The 12,089-nt window shown below is 42.8% G+C and overlaps 1 protein-coding gene across 1 annotated transcript in view; it reads right to left on the bottom strand.

The window, feature by feature from the left end:
* Window positions 1-12,089, bottom strand: part of LOC122817312 (zinc finger BED domain-containing protein 5-like) — a 1,006,885-nt gene that overhangs the window by 358,352 nt on the left and 636,444 nt on the right. The window lies entirely within an intron of this gene.

Genomic DNA, 12,089 nt, shown 5'->3' with positions numbered 1-12,089 from the left:
TGTTACAGCAGTTTTAACATTAATAAAAATGTTATCTTATATGTACAACAAACCATTTACATATATGACTGTCACGAAATATATATGTTTAGTGTAAAACAATATGCGACTACATGTCTACTTGATATGGTCGACATTTCAGAATGTCAGAAACCATATGGCCGAGACCATACAATCGAAACACAACAAAATATTACCTTCACGCTGCAAGCAGAGGGGGGACTATGCCCCCCTGCATCCCCATGTGGGGGCTCCCCCCCGAACTTACATATATCAACTCAGAGATCACACTACAGTGCAGAAGATGGAAATCTTTCCATTCCGCACTGTTTGCAGATGCCGATTACGCATGGGCGACATTTCGAATGTCGATCAAATGGTGTCGGCCATATGGTCTTTGACATTCTGAAATGTCGACCATGTGAAGGGGACCCGTGATGACACATTTACCTTGCAGCTTTTAAACACTAAACTTGAGTCTAAAAGAAGTTACACAGTAATAGTTGTTATAACTCAGGAAACTGACAGGGCCCAAAATACAAATATTTGATCTACTTGCCTCTGCTGTGCAAATCACAAAAAAACTAAAAGCTAACCTCAGTCTTACAAAATTACATGAAAAGGCACATTAGCAATAGGAAATAATATTGCATTAGGTACACATATAAAAACATCCTTTATAATTCTAATACACTTACAATGCTCAGAAGTTTAGGCAGTTTTATACATTAATTGAACAGCTGCATAAAAGCATCAGCAGGTTTCACTGCACATTTTTTTTCCTTCAGATCTAATAGTACTTGATCATAATACCACACACACACATCATATTTTTAGCAAAATAAGACTGCAGTTGTCACAAAGAAATCTATATAAGGCTTTATAAAATTCCAGCAACTTTGCAGTAATGCAATATACTACACCAAACACCAAACAATGCAATCTTTAATGAAACCAGATTCAGTAGCTTATCAGTGACGTACGACATGCATATCTGACTACTTAAATATATTACAAATTTATTACTTTTTTATTGTAATGTCATTAAGTAGTGATGGGACTTCAACCTGGATAAACATTTAGAAAGTTGATAAAATGAGTGAGTTCAATACAGTGGATTATGCTGAGCCTGGGAACAGGGTAAAAAAAAATTACTTAAAGTAATACGTCAACTGTACTGGTGCAAGGCGATACAGCATGGACTACAAACCAGGTGGCTCAAATTTGATTAGTAGCAGAGGTACTTGCCGAAGCTGGTATGGGAGGAGGCATATCCCCATAGCTAAATCCAGAGTAAAAACTGGACACCATACAAGAGCAAAAGCACATATTTCAAGGGGGAGGGTGGCAGGGATGTCTTGAAGATTTACATCAACCGGAACAAGTGACACAACCTTAACTGAAGCCCACTGCACTTCAAATCCTTTCTGTGGAGTTAGGGCTGCTTAAATTAAAAAAAAAAAATCTCCCTAATGTAATTGGCCAAATGACAGAAAATGTCGAAATTGGGTCATTATGGTAGGAAAGTATGAAAGAAGCAAAAATGGAACAATGAGAAGGAGAAAGTGAAACAGGCAATCGATAAAGAAACAAAAGACTAGGAAAGTGGAGGAGGTAAGCAGAACGCTGATAAAGCAAGTCAAAAGGAAGCTGGGGGGGACAGATCAGGTGAAGCAGATATGCGTAGCAGAAGAATCAAAATAAGACAGGGAAAAAAAGCAATGCTAAATGAATGCTCAACTCACTCTCAACAAAACAAGGGCAGAGTGGGAAGAGTGTTAAATTTGTGGATGTATACCAGAACACAGAGGACGGGGGACTGATAAGGAGATGGCTACCCTAAGGAAAGATAAGGTAGTGGATCAAGTCCCTAGGGTTCTCAAGAATCTGGCCAGCATGCTACTTTATCGCCTGACACAGAACTTCAACAGATCACCGGCCAGTGCCAAACTAGAATACTGCAACAGTAGCTCCCATGCACTGGGTGATGATGTAGCAGGAAAAATTCAGGAAACTAAGATCTTGTTCGATTTTCTGCAGTGGTAAAAGGAAAAATACTGGAGAAAATATGACTGTTTTCCAAGAGAAAGTACAGTAGTGCTAGGAAAGTGCAGTAATAAAAGAGCTTACCACAACAGCAGATGTCCTATTGATCACTGTTCCACTTATTACCCCAGTGGGCTATTCACTGCTAATGTCAAGGCCAGGGTATCAAAGCTTTACCTTCCCAGGATCACACAGTGTGTGACCCCCAGCTTGCAAACGTAGGGGTATACAGGTGGAGCTGAGTGTAATTCCTCAGACTATCACCAAGCCAGCATCCAGAAGACATCTGAGAAAGAAGTGGTCAGCTAGGAGGGACAAAGCATGAAGTGGTAAGGAAGTCCCCTTGTTCTAGGATATTGTTCATAGGGTAGGAACAGATGGAGACAGGAGAGAGTTAGTAGAAAAACACACCGGAAGGAAGGTGGGGAAGGAATGCTGCAACAGTGATGAGTTGGACATCTACTCATATGGCAAGTTCTTACACAGCTATACTATGCCCTTACTGAAATAACTTGCAGTATTCTTAACCAGTGGGCTATTCCCAAAACTGAAGGAAATGTAAGGTCAGTTCGCTAATAAGCAGCAAAATTATCCAAGAGGCCAGAAAAGAATAACCTAGCAAAAGCAGCTCTAGACCTTGAAAAGGCAACATTCCAGTAGTGTTTAGTGAAAGTGTGTACATAAGACCAGGTGGCAGCTTCCAGTACAGCCCTGGCATGCACCCCTTTGCAAAACACCCAGAGGATGCCACTGCCCGAATGAGCCTGAGGGCATGATAGCAAGGATTTTCCATGCAGATAATAAAAAGAGATGGCCTTAGAGATTCAGTTTGCAATGGTTTGCTTAGATACTGGATGACCCAGTTTTGAATCTATAAAAGAAAAACAGCTGTCCAGACTTTTCAAACTGATTTAACTAATTACAGCCGAGTGTGCCTCCAGGTGTTTCTGCAGTTAACTCTTACTGATACCTCTATGCATTAAATATCACATGTTCATATTTGCAATAATAATTCCAAAACCATGTTACACAGAAGATTTCATCTTAAAGCATACATGAAGGCATACACAATTATTTTGATATTTGACCTCTGTCTAATACAGTTAGAGAGATATTAAATATTATTTGTATACTGTTTACTTGTAATAGTAACTTTCTCTAAACATCTCAATATTCAGATAAAAGACATAACTGCATAGCCTCATATGAAAGCTCACAGCTGTATGAAGAAAATCTTGCTGACAGTACATGTCTTGCTTGAATACTTCCTGAAATACCATAAGCAGTTTCTACAACATTACAAAATTAACATTCACCGCGTTTATTTTGGATTATAAAATCCAGTTTAAAGCATCAGACTGAATGAATGCCACCAATATAAAGATTAGTTTGCCCTGAATTTTTGCCATTAACAGTTTTCTAGTAACACGTTCGGTTCTTCCACAGATATGAATATTTGTGACAACTTCATTTTTTTAAAGGTTCAAGTCGCACCCACTGGAAGCTAAAGGTACAAACTCAAGAGAGCTGTACTGGAGAGAACAAGTTAATTGTGTCCGGATAGAACAGATAGAATTTTCGCAGTCTGTAAACGTCTAAAGTGTAGAAGCCTTCACCAGATTCTGTGGACTGGAAAAGAAAGTAGGAAGGTTTATGGCCACAGTGAGGGACAGCCTTATTCATGACTGAGCGCGAATGAAAGCTGAACTCTCATGGTCACCCTGTCCTTGTGAAAAATCAGAAAGGGAGGAATGGCTACGTGCCTGAAGCTCAAACCCTCCTAAATGAAGTGAGAGCCAGAAAAATAAAAAGTTATGTCTTACCATAACTTGGCATCTTTATTGTCTTCCTTTATTCCTTCTCACAATAGGGTCTCAGATCCGATCCGGTCACATACAACAGACTTGGATCAGATTCTCAAGCTACACCTTCCTACCCATAATGCCTGGATCCACCCAAGTGTCTCAGATCGAGTTTGCAGATTCCAAACATTCAGCATCCACACAAAAGAGGCTTAGACATAGGGCAAGAGAGTCCCTTCACCATCCAAGTTCCTCTAGAAGAGAAAGGCAGGGGAATCTGTGTGCCCTGTTCAATCACAGCTTCACCTCAGGCTTTGTCCCTACTGGATGGCACACTGCTACAGTCATCCCTCTCCATAAAGGGGGAGCAACTACAGACTCTGAAAATTACCGCCCCATTAGCCTTAAGAGTCTGATATGTTAAAGGCTATGGAGCACATCATCACAGTCCTAATTAATAAGGATATAGGGAATAGCCACACACTAGATCCCATGCAATTTGGTTTTGTGAAAGGTTTATCATGCCTGCTCAATCTGGTTGACTTCTTTGAGTCAGTCACCAGAGCTGTGGGTGAGGGCAAGGCAGTTCATACAGCCTACCTTGATCTGGCCAAGGCCTTTGATACCATTCCTCACTCAGGAATTATTGATAAATTCACCAAACTAGGCATCAACCCCTATATTACTAGGTAGGTTGCAAACTGGCTCACAGACAGAACCCACAGTGTGAAAATAGTGGACTCCAAGTCAGACTGCCGACCAGTCATGAGTGGAGGCCCACAGAGATCGGTTCTGGGTCGTCTGCTGTTTGGCATCTACTTCTCAGACGTCCAGGCCAACACGGAGGGACTCTGGCTGACCAAGTTCGCAGACGACTGCAAGCTGGGAGCTATTATTAACTCCACAAATGATGTAGACATCCTACAGAAAGGCCTCACTAAGACCGATGAGTGGTGTCAAAACCATGGCTTTAAGCTTAACGCCAAAAAATGTGTAGTCATCCCCTTTGGGAAAAACTCAGTTCCCACTAATTAGCCCACTAAAGGTGTTATAAGAGATCTGGGAACAAAGGTTAACAACAACCTCTCCTTCAACCAGCACACTGCCATTGTGGTCAGAAAGTCCTTCTATGTGGTACATCTCATTACCAAGGATTCTACATCCAGGAAGAAAGTGGTCATCATCTTTCTCTACTCATCCCTCATTAGGCCAATCATGGAGTATAATGCCCCATTTGGCATGTACCTCACTAAACACATGCAACAGCTGGAAAGGCCACAAAAGTACCTCATGAAGAGGATCCTAGGCCTTAAACACATGTCCTACATGGACAAACTCAAAATAACTCCAGCTATTCTCTGTCTCATATTACCTACTAAGAGGCGATCTCTGTTTGACTTACAAAACCATGTCTGACCCAGCTCTGTTAGAAATGCTACATCTAAAGAAATCCCAATCCCTCCACACCACACGCTCCAGAGACCGCAATCTCATTACCACAATCAGCAGAGCATGCTGGAAGGACAGGTTCATAAACCCAGAGGCTGCCCGTGCTCTGGAATAGACTACCCATACATGTCAAGCAGAGCACCTCACTGGCTCTCCTCAAGAGAAATCTTGATGAGTGGCTGGGAAATAGAAAGTTCACCCCGGGGATCACTCCAGTGGCTCTACTTGATAGAAGCACCGGGAACTAATGTTGGGCAGGGCACTTCTATGGGCTATGCTTATAAAGGCTCCAGGGCCATTAGCCTAGTACACACCAATGAACCTATGAATAGATGGGTGGAAAAGTGAGGAGGAATGAAGGAAGACGTCACAGAAACCAAGTTAATGGTAAAACATAACTTTTAATCTGTCGTCGTCTTCTTCATTCCCCGTCAAGATAGGGTCAGAGTCCCCAGATATGTAAATCTTCGGTGGCCCTCATGGAAGGATATGCTGGAGTACCCTAAAATCAAAGTACGCCCTGCCCTGGATATGACATCCAACTTGTAATCCGATGCAAAGGTATGACTGTTAGATCATGACCCTGTCACACAAACGTCATCAATGAGAGTTCAGGAATAGAAGGCCGTAGAAGTAGCTATAGCTCTGGTGGAATGTGCCCTAGGAGGTTTAGGTAATTTCAATCCCTTGCATGAATATATGTATGAGATGTAATCAGATATCCATTTCGCCAATGTAATTTTTGATACCGCTTGCTCAAGCCTATTAGAGGAGAAAGCTACGAAACGCTGATCAGATTTTCTGTGGTGTTTGGTCCTGTGTAGGTAAAAACAAAGTGGTCTATGAACATCTAGAAGATGGAGAACATACTCCCCTTTATTAGAGGAACTGGGGAAGAAAACTCTGGTAACTGGACGGATTGATTAATATTGTTCTCAGTAGCTACTTTGGGCATAAAGGATGGATGGGTGAGTAAAGACACTGTCTTTATGAAAAAGAGTGCAAGGAAACTTGGAAGATGAGGCCTGTAATTCAGAAATTCTCTTAGCAGAAGTTATAGCTACCAAGAGGATGGTCTTCCATAACAGAAAAGTACAGTTTTGTACCTACCATAAATGTAGATGTTCGAAGATCCACATTGCTGCAGTCCTTACTTATGGGTAGTCCGCTGTCCTCGGTCGGCCCGAATACCAAAGTATTAGGCTGACGTCGGTCATGGCGCCTAGATCTGACATCAGAGCGTCAGGGTATAAAGGCGCATGACCGACGTCATATCCTCAGTCTTTTCTTGCCCCAGATGTCAGAAGGCCAAACCAGAAAGGCCACAGCCAAAACAGAATACCTCCCAAAAACATGCCCAACAACAACCATCACCTAAAGCATAGCACCATGTCAAACTACAGTGGGGAAGGAGGGAGGGTAAATTGGACTGCAGCAATGTGGATCTTCGAACATCTACATTTATGGTAGGTACAAATCTGTACTATGTTCTTCATCTCACATTGCTGCAGTCCTTACTTATGGGTAGAATCCCAAAGCAATGGGAAAGGGAGGATGGTAAAAATCATAAAGCATTAGGGGCTGCTAAAATGCCCTGTAAAATTGCAGTGGCAAATCCAGCCCTAGACTTAGAATAAAGAGGAAGGTGGTAATGTTTAGAAAAAGTATGCACTGAACTCAAAGTAGCTGCCTCCAAAATGTCCTTTGTAGCTACCCCCCTTAGAAAGGCCGTAGAAGTAGCAGTAGCCCTAGTGGAATGAGGCCTGATTCCAGCAGGAATCTCCTTACCATGATGGGAATAACAGAAAGAAATACAAAACCCAATCCATTTAGAAATAGTTTGTTTTGAAACAGGTTTACCCTGTGAACCCAAAGCAAAAGAAACAAACAACTGCTGAGACTGTCTGAACTCCTTGGTTCTGCTCAAATAATAACGCAACTGCCTGTGAATATCCAAAGTATGCAAAATTTTCTCCCCTTTATTTTGGGGGTTTGCATAAAAAGTAGGCAAATGAATAGTTTGGTTTAAGGCCACACTAGAAACCACTTTAGGCATAAAGGAAGGATTAGTACGCAAAGATACCCTATCCTTATGAAAAATCAGGAAAGGCTCCACTGCCATGAGAGCCTGTAATTCAGAAACCCTTCTTGCAGAGGAAATGGCCAACAAAAAAGCAGTTTTCCATGACAAATACCTTAACTCGGCAGTAGCTGCAGGCTCAAAAGGTTGTAGAGTAAGTTTTTCCAACACAAAATTGAGATCCCAAGCAGGAGTAGGAGCTCTACGTGGGGGTCTTATATTCTTTGCCCCTCTAAGAAATTGCTTAAACAAAGGATGAGAGAATAAAGGAGGGTCACAATCATAGTGAGCAGAAATGGCTGCAGCATGGACCTTTATCGAGGAGAAAGACAAACCCTTGTCCAATAACTCAGTAAGATATTGAAGAGCAACACTTAAATCAGGTTTGGAGACATCAAAGTCCTTTCCTTTGCTCCAAATAAAAATCTCCTCCATTTATCAGCGTAAACTTTCCTGGTACTAGGCCTCCTGGCCTCCAAAATAACATTCAAAACTTGTTGTGGAAGCTGAGACCCTCCAGAGTCTAAAACAGAATATGCCAGGCTGTTAGATGCAGAGACTGAATCTTGACATTGAGGAAGTGATTGTCCTCTTGTGACAAAAGGTGCGGAATCAAAGGCAGAGGCCATGGAGGTTCTCGTACTAAACTCCTCAGTAGTGGGTACCAGTGTTGTCGAGGCCAATCTGGTGCTATCAAAATCATGGTTGGCTTGTCTTGTCTGGCCTTCAAAAGTACCTTGGGAAGAAGAGGCAGAGGTGGAAAGGCATATACATGCAGATTGTTCCAACTGAATGATAGAGCGTCCACCTTCCAAGCTGTGTGATGAAACATTTTTGTGCAAAACTTTGGCAACTGGTAATTTAGTGGTGAAGCGAACAGATCTATGTCTGGAGTTCCCCATAACACTGTCAACTTTTGAAATACAGGAGGATCCAATTTCCACTCGTGAGGATCCACTATTTGTCTGCTCAACACATCTGCTAAGGAGTTCTGTGCTCCTGGTAGAAACCTTGCCTGAAGATTGAGGTGAAGACTGAGAGCAGTTTCCCACAAAATCATCGCTTGTCTGCAAAGAGGGTAAGAATGGGTTCCCCCTTGCTTGTTGATGTACCACATGACAGTAGTGTTGTCTGTTTGAATCAACACCTGCCCTGGGTGAAGTAAATCTTTGAAAGCCATCAATGCAAACTGGACTGCTAACATTTCCTTCAAGTTGATATGCAAATGTTGGAGTTTGACAGGCCACGTGTTTTGCACCCATTTTCCATTGAGGTCTGCTCCCCAAGCCTTGTCCGAGGCATCTGTCGTTAGAATCTGACTCGCCTCTGGCCGGGTCACAGAGAGTCCCTTGTTCAGGTGACATTCCTGAGCCCACCACAAAAACTCCTTCTGAATGCAAGGTATTATCTGAATGACAGTGTCTAGATCTTGGCAGTGCTGTCTCCATACATTTTTGAGATACCATTGAAGCTTCCTCATATGCAATTTGGCATTGGGAAGCACCAGAATACAAGATGCCATGAACCCCAAGGCTTGAAGGACTGTCCTTTCAGTCAGCCTGGACCGTAGAGACATTTGATGGAAATAAAGAGAAAGGCTTCTTTGTTTGTCCGGGGTCAAAAAAGCCATCTGGGAAGCTGTATTCAGTCTCACACCCAGAAAGCACATGTCCTGAGAGGGTACTAGACTGGACTTTGTTTCGTTCACAGAATACCCTAGGCATCTTAACACTGCCATCACATACTGTAGATGATGAAGAAGTTCGTCCTTTTCTTGTGCAATAATCAGGCAATCGTCCAAATAAGGATAAATCTGTATTCCTCTTAGTCTGAAAAAGGCTATCACTGGAGCCAGAACCTTTGTGAACACTCTGGGCAGTAGATAAGCCAAAGGGCAATGCAGAGAACTGATAATGTAAATTTCCAGCCCGAAACGCAGGTACCTTCTGCAACTGGGCCTGATAGGAACATGAAGGTAAGCCTCTTTGAGATCCAGAGTAACCATCCAGTGATCTTTTCCCAACAGAGGTAAAAGTTGTTGTAAAGTCAGCATCTTGAACTTTGGAATGTCCAGGTAAGTGTTGAGGATAGATAAATCCAAAATTGGTCTCCACGTGTTCCCTTTCTTTGGAACTAGAAACAGGCGAGAATAAAATCCTAGGCCCACTTCTGACAGAGGAACTGGCTGTATAGCTCCTATTTGAAGAAGTAAAGAAATTTGTTTGTGAGCCTCTATCCTTTGCCGAGGAGGAACGTCTGGCATGCCTTTGAAAGGAGGCATGGTATGGAAATAGAACTTGTAACCTCGGTTTATAATGTCCAATACCCATTTGTCCTGGGTGACTAAATGCCAATTTTGCTTGAAAAGAGCCAACTTTCCTCCAAAAGGAGCTGCCAGGCAAGAAGAATCTGGCAGCTGAAAATGCAGGTCATTGGGCCTGTTTACGAAAGGACTGGCCCCTGCCCTCACCAGCAGATTGAGCAGGCGAACTCCATTGTCTCGGCCTGAAGGTACTCTGAGCTCTGCCCCTACCACGCCTAGATCTACCCCTAGACTGAGAATCAGAAGAAGGCACGTCCACCCCTTAGACGGCCAAGTTCTACTAAACTTTGGAGGTTGTACCTGCTAAAAATCTTTAACAGTCTGCATAGACTTAGCCTTGTCTTCCATTTTCTTTAAGACTGACTCCACAGGAGGACCAAACAAAACTTCAGACTGTAAAGGGGCATCCAGAATTCTAGACTTAACATGCTCAGACAAATTCTGATCCTTAAGCCAGGCGTGCCTACGAATAACTGAACCAGTGGCAGCCACCCTAGAAGAAGTCTGTAAAGCATCAAAACCACATTGCAAAGAGTGCTTACCCACCTGTTCAGAAACATGCACTAAATCCTGCAATTCTTTACACTCTATGCCCTCTGCCAAAGCATCCACTTTAGATCTTAGCTGAGAAAGGAGAAAATTCTGATACTTCAACATATGAAACTGGCAGTTCAAAGCTCTCATTGCTAAAGTAGAAGAGGTATAAACCTTCTTACCCCATCTATCCAAAGCTCTAGCTTCCTTATCCAGAGGAACCGGATTCTTAACAACAGAGGCTCTAACACCCTTAGGCCCCTGACTAATAGTTTCTGGGTCCGCCCTAGGACTCTTATACAGATATTTATGAGCCTCAGGCACCCGGTAATACCTGTCCGGTTTAACTGGGGCAGGAGGCACAGAATCTGGATTAAGGGAAGCTTCCGAGAAAACATCTGAAAAGTACAGTTTTGTACCTACCATAAATGTAGATGTCCGAATTGGATAGCATCTGCAGTCATAACAACTGGGTTGTCCTGTCGTCAGGCAGCCCTTCAGTCGGCCGGATTCCAAAGTCCGGGTCCGACTTCGGCTGATGTCGCACTTCACCCGACGCCATCTCTGTTGGTCTTCGGGTATAAAAGCATCAGCCGACGCCATTTTCTTCAGTGTTTCTTGCCCCAGATGCCAGAAGCCCTATAGAAGGCTAAAAATTTTGGATAGATGCCAATGTTTCCAAAAGATAGAGGTAAACACAAAAATAAGCATGTATGTACATAAATACAAACAAATACACCATGAAAGACATCCCCCCACTAGCTAGCTATTAAAAGGGTAAACACCCTAGGAGTACCACAGAGGGGAAGGAGGGAGGGTAATCCTGACTGCAGATGCTATCCAATTCGGACATCTACATTTATGGTAGGTACAAAACTGTACTATGTCCTTCATGGATGCATCTGCAGTCATAACAACTGGGTAGAATACCATAGCCAACTAGGGGAGGAGGATAAAAGTAGATTATGGTGTGTTTAGGATCCCTTGCAGAACAGCAGTGGCAAACCCTGCTCGGGATCTGGAATATAGAGGTAAATTATAATGCTTGGCAAATGTATGCACGGAGGTCCAAGTAGCCGCCTCAATAATGTCTTTGGTAGCCACTCCTCGTAAGAAGGCTGTGGTAGTGGCTGTTGCCCTTGTAGAATGAGGTCTTATGTTCTGTGGAATTGGTTTTCCATGGAAGGAGTAACAGAATCAATGCAATTTCCTATCCATTTGGAGATTGTCTGTTTTGAAATAGCTTTTCCTTCCCTTCCTGTTGCATAGGCTACGAAAAGTTGGTCAGTCTTTCTGCTATTTTTGTTCTGTCCAAGTAGTAGCGTAGCTGTCTATGTACATCCAAGGTATGCAGTATTCTTTCCCCTCTGTTTTGTGGGTTGGGAAAGAAGGTAGGTAGGTGGATTGCCTGGTTTAAAGACACTCTGGATACCACCTTAGGCATAAATGTAGGATTAGTCCTCATGGACACTCTATCTTTGTGGAAGATTAGAAAGGGTTGCACTGCCATTAAGGCCTGTAGTTCTGAAACCCTCCTTGCTGAAGTAATTGCCAGTAGGAAAGCAGTTTTCCATGACAGGTGTTGTAGGTCTGCTGTTGCTGCTGGTTCAAAAGGTGATAGTGTCAATTTTTCTAGCACAAAGTTCAAGTCCCAAGCTGGCAATGGTGGTTTCCTTGGAGGTTTTACATTCTTGATTCCTCTAAGGAACTGCCTGAGCAAAGGGTGTGAAAAAACAGGTGGATCAAAGCTGTATTCTGCTGAAATAGCTGATGCATGAATCTTGATGGAGGAGTAGGACAGGCCTGAATGAAGTAGTTCGGCCAGATACTCCAGAATGTTAGGCATATCTATGTT

The sequence above is a fragment of the Protopterus annectens genome, chromosome 12.part0, assembly GCF_019279795.1.
Source record: "Protopterus annectens isolate FY-2018-M chromosome 12.part0, PAN1.0, whole genome shotgun sequence".
NCBI classification, from domain to species: domain Eukaryota; kingdom Metazoa; phylum Chordata; order Ceratodontiformes; family Protopteridae; genus Protopterus; species Protopterus annectens.
Note: the sequence above shows the minus strand (reverse complement) of the source record. Positions and strands in the feature narration are given on the sequence as shown.